A 9320-nucleotide genomic window follows, 5' to 3' on the forward strand; every position below is an offset into this window, starting at 1 on the left:
ATCGATAATTATGGTTGGTTTTTTTGTTTTTGTTTTTGTTTTTAGGCTATAAATTATCTGCATTTCTTTGGCTTTTTAAAAACAGCTTTATTGAGATATAATTCACATACATTTCACCCATTTAAAGTGTACAATTCAGTGGTTTTTAGTATATTCACAGACTTATGCAACCATTACCACAATCTGATTTTAGAACATTTTTTGTTTTTTGCCTAATAAGTTAGCACGTCTCTTTCTTTTTAATTTTTATACTCTAACTACCTTTTTAGAATTCTTCCTACAGTCCCTGTAAGGCTATGGTTGAAGAGTAGAAGGAACCATTTTATTAATGGAACTGCTAGGATTTTGGAAGTTGGAGAGGTGTAAAAATTTAATCAACATGAGGACAATGCTGGATGATGTCTGTGTCCCTGGCTGTCTCATAGGAGATCTAAGATCAGTTAGGCTGGTAGGACAGAGAAAAGCAATGGCTTAATTATTATTTTTTTCAACAGTTAGGTTGTAGGTTGGCATGTAGGTTGGACTCATGCCCTGAGAATGAAATGAGTTCCCTTACGCAAATGTACACGATATTGTTGAGGGCTTAGAGAAAGGGAGTATATAATTTTATACCCCTCAGTGGTATACAGAGGAGAAATAAAGTGTCACAGGATGGGGGATCATAAATCTCTTTAAAATTCTGAGCTCTGAAGAACAACTCTGGATTAAAATGTGCTTTCAGGTACATGCTTTAGGAGAGGAGCACATTGTTGTTTATTTCATCACTTGGCTAAATGCAGATTAAATAAAACCAACTATTCATGACTAGGTATTTGAGGGAGAAGGCTCTGCTTAGTGTTAGCTTGAACAGGGCACAGAATGTAAATACCTGAGCACGAAATTAAACCCTAGTGATGGTATTCCAAGGCCATGCTTCTGAAGTTGTGGTGAGATGGGCTGAACATGAGATTAAATGGCAAATGAAGGAAAACTGGAACCACTTCACAAAATTGCCTAGTTCCTGCTCTGTTCCAAATACCCACAAACACACATCAATGCATATTCAAACTCCTTGGTTCATACACACAGATTGAAAGCATATTAGACTTTGGGTTTTTTTAAGAGTGAATAGGTTCAGAAGAAGCTGAACATGTATGTTGTTGCCAGACGGCAGAAGTTTCTTGGATTAGCTCAGGCAACAGCTGCATAAATATTTATGTTGGCTGCCTGCCCCATTCCACTTCTTTGCAGGAAAGAGCACATTTTTTTCCAGTTCGGTTTATTGCTTGTATCTTATGTGGGTTGACTGAAGAACATTATTTCTAAAACTAGAAGTGTTCCAAGCATAATTATGACTTCTGGCAGCAAAAGAGTACCAAACAATTTTTCTCCTTTTCTGTCTGGCTATTCCTATTCATCCTTCAAGACTTAGCTCAGAATATTCAGTATCAAAAAAATGAAAAGGACCTGTGTGAATAAAACTATAAGTCCTTATTAAATAACACAAAGAAACACTTGAATAAATAGAATGATATACCTATTTAATGGAAAGGAAAATTCAAAATTATGAAGAACTCGATTTTTCCTAATTGGATCTATTCTCTATAATGACAGTCAAAATCTCAGTAAGCTTGTTAGGAATTCTCAATATGACTCAAGTTCATCTAGAAAGAAAAGAAACGCTAGAAGAATCAGGAATATTCTGAAAAAGAATGAGATAACTTGTTTACAGATAAGGTAAAGCTAGAATTGGTACTGCCCCATGAATTTCTAGACTCTAGTGGGTGTAACAGAATAGTCTAGAAATAATCCCACATAACATGTGAATTTGGTATCCAATAATAGCTACTATTTAGTGAGCTCTTATTATGTGCTATGTATTCTTCTAAACACTTTAATATACTAATATGCAGTTCTGACAGCTCCAAGAGGTAAGTACTATTATTATACTCATTTTACATATGAGAAGTCAGGTTCACCCAGTAAGTAAACAGTGAAGCCAGAATTTGGACCCAAGCAGCCTAACTCCAAGACCTATTCTGTTAATCTCTATACTATGCAGTATTTTAAATCAACAAGGGAAAAAGATCATTCAACATAGGCAACTAACAGAAACTCTACTTTACTTTTGATATTACAACTAATTCTAATTATATTTTTTTGTTTGTTTGTTTTTGGCCATGCCACAAGGCTTGTGGGATCTCAGAGTTCCCCGACCAGGGATTGAACCCAGGCCACGACAGTGAAAGCCCAGAATCCTAACCACTAGGCCACCAGAGAACTCCCTTTGTAGCTGATTCTAGATGGCTTAAATATTTAAAAATAAAAATATAAAAGTAACAGTGGAAAATTTGGGCTTTTATAAATCTCAATGTGGAGAGGTCTTTTTACAGCCCACACAAAAGTCAAAATCAAAATAGAAAAGATTGATAGACCTGACTCAAATATTTTAAAGCCATAATTAAAGTCAAAAAAAGAAGTGAATTAAGGGGGTCAAAGGTAAAAAATAATAACAATAATGCCAGTCACAAAGGGTGAGAAAAAAAGAATGTGAATGGAATAAATGTATATATGACTTTGGAACCTACATGCTTAACACTCTAATATACTGGGAAAAAATTAAGGGGGGCGTGGAAAAGAGGAGCTTAAAGTTAAAAAAAAAAGAAGTGAAATAATAATCATAGAAGACACAGACCTACTTGAGAATGGACTTGAGGATATGGGGAGGGGGAAGGGTAAGCTGTGACAAAGCGAAAGAGAGGCATGGACATATATACACTACCAAATGTAAGGTAGATAGATAGTGGGAAGCAGCCGCATAGCACAGGGAGATCTGCTCCGTGCTTTGTGACCACCTGGAGGGGTGGGATGGGGAGTGTGGGAGGGAGGGAGACACAGGAGGGAAGGGATGTGGGAACAGATGTATATGTATGACTGATTCACTTTGTTATAAAGCAGAAACTAATAAAAAATAATAATAATAATAATCATAGTATGCATGACAGGCAAACATTAACATTCCTAGCATACAAAGATCTTCTACAAATCAACTAGATGGTGATAAACGTGCCAATGAAAAACATACACAAGTAATTCACAAAATGAGAAAAGTAGGTAAAAACATGTAAAAAGATGTTTAAACTTATTAATGATTGAGTAGGTGCACATTAAAAAGAATTTTTAATTTATCACATTGGCAGAGACATAAGAGATAAAATTCAATGTTGATAAAAGCATAGGAAAACATGGAATTTGAATTGGTACAACTTTTCTGGAGAGGAGTTCAGCATTTGTGAATCAAGATTTCAAATGTGTATAACCTATGATCTAGCAATTCTTCCAGAGACCTATCTGTGGAGATCATTGCCCAAGTACCAAAGCTATATATACAATGGTGCTATGTTCAGCATTATTTAAAACAGCAAGAAGTTGAAAACAACTGTACTTTGATAAGCAACTAGATAAATAAAGGAATAAAATACATGGAATACTATATAGCCATGAAAAATTGTGATGTAATTTTAAACTCATTGATCTGGAGTAATATGCAGGGCATATTATTGAATGAAAAACAAATAAAAATACTGATTAACAATTGGAATATGGCCACATTTATATAAAATTATGTCTATAAACACATACACCCACACACCACATACACACACACATATATGCCTAGAAGGATACCCACCAAAATGTCAATGGTGATTATCCTATAGTGAAGAGATCTGAAGTGAGTTTTACTCTCTAGTCTATATTTTCATGTATTATTTGGATTTTTTTTTCTTTTGGAATTTTTAAACAAGCAAATAAATACCACTAATCAAAGAAACAGAAGAGACACAAATAAAGCACTACCTTTCCCAGAAAGACTTCAATCCAGGTTGTCTCAGTGTTGCCCTCTGACCTCTCATAACACCCAATGCACATCTCAACCACAGAAAATCCACTTTACAATATAAAGATATTTATTGGTATGTGTTATCCCTCCCCACTAAATCATCAGCTCTTGACTATCCTTGATATCCTATTTACGCTGTTCTTCCTGTATTAAGCTCAGAGGTTGGCAAGGGCAGGCACCCAGTTGCTCAGCTATTTGGGAACTCAAACATTTTGTAAAGTAATATATTGTTCAGGACAGTACTGTGAATTTTATGAGATTAAGATATGGTTTTTTCCTTTGGTTTTTATGAGATAAATAGATTGTGGAGAAATGCAAAGTAATGCTCTTTTTTAATGGATCTCTCTACCTTTTTAGCAAGATACAGGGTCTCAATGAATTTACCCACATCCTTCAGAACCCTTCTTGTGAGTACTGCTCTTTAAGTTGTGACAATGCCTGACACTGATTTTCTACTGGGAACTTGTCTACTTTTCTGGAACTCTCACGTTCTGCATCTGCAAACTGGAAATGAGGGTAATTCACCCAACAACAGACATCTGCCTCCAATGACTGTGGCGATGAGGAATAGCTAACGGTGTTCACTCGAGGACCCTGCTTTAGGCATGCTTTATTTCAGCTCCAAATTTTCCAGTGAACTCTGTTGCTATTTTGACATTGAAAAACAATGTTTTGACACTGAGCAACACTCAAAAAAGTTTCACAATAAGCTCCTCTTATCAGCTTGTTGACTTCGTCATGTGAGGTTTTCCTCTAGCCAGATTACAAATACATTCTGGGGTTAGTGCTTTTGAACTATAGTAACAGATATGAATTGCAGGTAGACATAGTCTCTAATAACTATTATCAGATATTAACATGACATTTTAAATACATGAAAAGGGGAGTGGATAACATATCAGATATCCCAAAGGAGCCCTCTAACTGAAATTAGTTAAAAACAGAGATTCAAAAGTCCATATCAAAAGTGTTACTGTATTCATGAACATATTCTAGAGGACAGTGTTCGTTTTGGTGCTGACGGTGCTATCGCTGCTTTATAAAGCAGCAGACAGGACAGAATGGAAGTAAGTAAAAAGTTACAGCTTTAGCCCTCAATACACCAACTAGAGACAATCATTTCACATTATTCTTAGGTGTTCAGGTAGTTACCTCATCATTGGGCTTGTTTTCCTGTGTTTAAGGTGGGTGTGATTTTCACACGCTCCTCCAGCCAATGAAAGTACCAGCTTTTAATGATCACATGAAAACTATGACTCTTGTTTTATAAATTGTGACACTGAGGGGTGAGTCAAGGTCTTTCTTAGTGTTTGTTTACTTAATCTTTTGGAAGTTAAGCTTGGAATTTCAACAACGTGTTATGCACGTGTCATCATTTTAATCTTAACATATTACAGAAAAGTTTATGACTTATGCATTGCTAAGCATTTATTTACTTAAAATCAATGGTCCAAAAGTTTTAAGAAATGTAAAACATTGGGGAATATGAATGATATACTTCCAGGAAAAAGAAAGAGAGAGGAAAAGTTAAAGAAAGGATGTTTAGAAATAAGAATAGTGAAAAAGGAATTCACTTTGCTGTACAGGAGAAACTAACACAATATTGTAAAGCAACTATACTCCAATAAAAATTTTTTTAAAAATTGAAAATGAATGTAAAAAAAAAGAGTGAGAAAGGAGTACCAGATACAAGCAACCTACAAGCCGTAGTCAACACAAATGTATATGATGATGATTTATAGTACATTATGGCACATATTTATAGTATAAATACTACAATTAACTTAGATATAGTTCTAAGGTCACACAGTCTTTTCCTTCCACTTTACACAAATATACTTTTCACCTTCAAAAGAAGGCAATCTGTTACATATTCAGTCAAGTCAATGAGCGTTAGCACATCACAACAATAAACTTTTGAAAAAGTCTGCTCATGCCTTCCTAAACTTGTATGTTCAAATCAACAAATTAGTCTCTAGACAATTCAAACAGCGGGCTCACTGGGAATTGTATTTGAGAAGAATGCGCTTGTAAATAAATGTGTAAATAAAAGACGTAGGTAACTACTAGAATCTGCTAGAGAGCCAGCTACATCTAATTCTCAATAGTGATATATCTCTATTTCTCGATTTCACAACCTAAGATGCTATCTCTCAAAGACCCACTATGATGGATAAGTAATTCACCTCACATTACTCCCTGCTTTTTCCCTACCCCTCCTCCCAGCTTTTGTTGGTTACTCTGTACTTCTTAGCTCTTTTATTGGTTACATAATTCATATAATAGGAATTATTTTGTAATTTCATATAATTGCAAATAATATAATGCATATAATTTCAAATAATATGCTTAAATTCCCTTTATTGTTCCATTATTTTAGACAGTACCTTAATTCTCTTTCTGTATAATGGGGGAATAAGAACCCTACACTATCCTTTACCTCTTCTTTACCCCCATCTCCCAGCTTTGCCAACTACACCAGGGCTTTCAAATTATCAGTATTTAGAGCATTTACATTTACAGCCACCCTGTCCTTGTTTTATAACTTGTATTTAAGATTCTGAGCTTTGTTTAGAGGATAACTCTAAACATTAAAAACCAACAGCCAATAGAACATTATTATTATGTCAATATTATTCATTTCAGAATCAAGTACTGTGTTTGAACCTCAGGAGAAAGAAATGTAATCCTTTGTAAGGAAAACTTTGCCATTCAAAGAAAATGATTGAAGAATCAAAGTGAAAGTAATTCATTGGAATCATGCAGTTTACTTTGTTTCACATATGGAAATGACTTTATTGCACAAGTTTTTTTTCTGAGGTTTCTAGTTACCTTTTTTTTCTATTAGATAAGAAACACATGAACCCTTCATCATATTATTAAAGTAATCCAGCTCCTTTTCCTTCTCCCTTCTCCTCTCCCATTCATCTCTTCCATTTTTCTGCTACTTCTTACATGATTTCTTGATAGAAAGATATTTGACATCCTGGATTAATCTTTAAGGTCACCTGTTTTTCTCCCGTTCTATATTTTTGTCTCATTGTTCTACCTTTAAATTCATCTTGTTATTGAATTTAGGGGGGCAATATTTTAAATTTCCAATCATTTTCTCCTGTTCTCTTTTTTTTTTTTTTCTTGCAGTACGCGGGCCTCTCACTGTCGTGGCCTCTCCCGTTGCGGAGCACAGGCTCCGGACGCGCAGGCCCAGCGGCCATGGCTCACGGGCCCAGCCGCTCCGCGGCACCTGGGACCTTCGCAGATCGGGGCACGAACCCGCGTCCCCTGCCTCGGCAGACGGACTCCCAACCACTGCGCCACCAGGGAAGCCCTCTACTGTTGTCTTTTGGCATACAACCTTGTACTTTCTTTATAGATATCACCCTTTTTTGAATCTCTCTGAGGATATTAACTAGAATTGAAAAAAATCATTTTCTTACCTGAATTATCACTTTCTTTAATTCTTTTTTGGTCCATCACTTTCTTTATTCATCATAGTTCTATTTTTTGGTGCTGTTGCTTTCCCCCTTGTATCATCATTGGTTATCTGTTCATACTTACAAAAGAAAGTCTAGGTTGACGAGCTCAAGGAGCCTATGTGGATTCCCTTCACTGTTAGCAGGTTGTTTTTCCTCAAAAGATATCTCTGACTGAAGGTTTCAGGGTAAGTGGGCGTCATGTTGACAGGTAGCTTCTTTAAGATACGTGGGCAAGAGCACAAAGGCAATCAGGGTAAGAGCAGGAGGCTTTTTTCTGGAGCCCACACCCTCACTACGAGCTCTCTCCAGGGCTAATTAGCACTGCACACAAGCTCGGCATTGGTGGGAAGGAGCAGCTGTTTTATATACAATCCTCCTGCCCATTCCCCTCACTGGGAACCCGAGCTCTTCCAGGAAAGGTGGCTTGCACCTGTGCTGCAGCCTTTTGTGCTAGGGCTTATCTGTCAGTATGTTCTCATTTGCATTCCTTATGTTGGAAATTTACCTTTGATCTGCTAATGATTCCAGCTTAGCCTGTTTTCAGAAGAACAAGCTGAAGTGTTTTGGTACCCTTTTCCTGTCATTTCAGTGGTATTTGAGGAGGAAGAATGGATAAATACATGTACTATCCTGTTTACTATCTTTGACTAAAAACTTGTGCTGTGAATTCCCTCCCCACTCGCCCCAACACCCTTCATTCCTTCTCTCCATCCTTCTGTCCATCTTTTACTCTATCCTTTTCTTTAACAGGTAAGCATCTAGAAGTCTAGATCTAGACTAGATCTAGACTAGATATAGATCTAGAAAATGATATTAGAATTTAAAACAATGATAAGATATATACCCAGGAGTGGAATTGCTGGATCATATGGTAGTTCTATTTTTAGTTTTTTGAGGAACCTCCATACTGTTCTCCATAATGGCTGCACCACTTTACACTCCCAGCAACAGTGTATGAGGGTTCCCTTTTCTCCACATCCTCACCAACATTTGTTATTTGCTGTCTTTTTAACAATAACCATTCTGACAGGTGTGAGGTGATATCTCATTGTGGTTTTGATTTGCATTTGCCTGATAATTAGCGATGTTAAGCATCTTTTCATGTGCTTGTTTGGTCATCTTTATGTCTTCTTTGGGAAAATGTCTATTCAGGTCTTCTGAGCATTTTTTAATCAGGTTGTTTGTTTCTTTTGATGTTGAGTTGTATGAGCTGTTTATGCTCTTGGGTATATATCTGAAGGAAAAGAAAACACTAATTTGAAAAGATACATGCACCCCAATGTTCACAGCAGCATTATTTACAATAGCCAAGATAGGGAAGCAACTTAAGGTCCACCAACAGACGAATGGATAAAGAAGATGTGGTACATCTATACAATGGAATATTAGTCATAAAAAAGAATGAAATTTTGCCATTTGCCACAATGCAGATAGACCTGGAGGGTACTATGCTTAGTGAAATAAGTCAGATAGAGAAAGGCAAATACTGTATGTTTTCACTTAATACTGTGGAATCTAAAAAATAAAATAAATAAATGAATATAACAAAACAGAAACAGACTCACAGATATAGAAAACAAACTAGTGGTTACCAGTGAGGACAGGGATGAGGTGAGGGGCAAGATGGGGTAGAGGATTAAGAGGTACAAACCATTATGAATAAAATAAATAAGATATAAGGGTGTATCGTACAACACAGAGAATATAGCCTATACCTTATAACAACTTTAAATGGAGTTTAATCTATAAAAAAAGATTGAATCACTATATCATACACCTGAAACTAATATATTGTAAATCAACTATACTTTAATAAAAATAAAAAGCAGTGATGGGAATTTTCCCCTTTTTTTTTCCATAGAGGTTCTTTATAATGTCCACAATAGAAACTTCAGCTATTTTCCAAAAACTGAAACTAAACTTAATTCAGTGTGTTTTTTTCTCCTAAACAGGTCTCTTTGTAG

This window comes from Mesoplodon bidens, assembly GCF_964165515.1.
Source record: "Mesoplodon bidens genome assembly, chromosome: 8".
NCBI lineage: Eukaryota > Metazoa > Chordata > Mammalia > Artiodactyla > Ziphiidae > Mesoplodon > Mesoplodon bidens.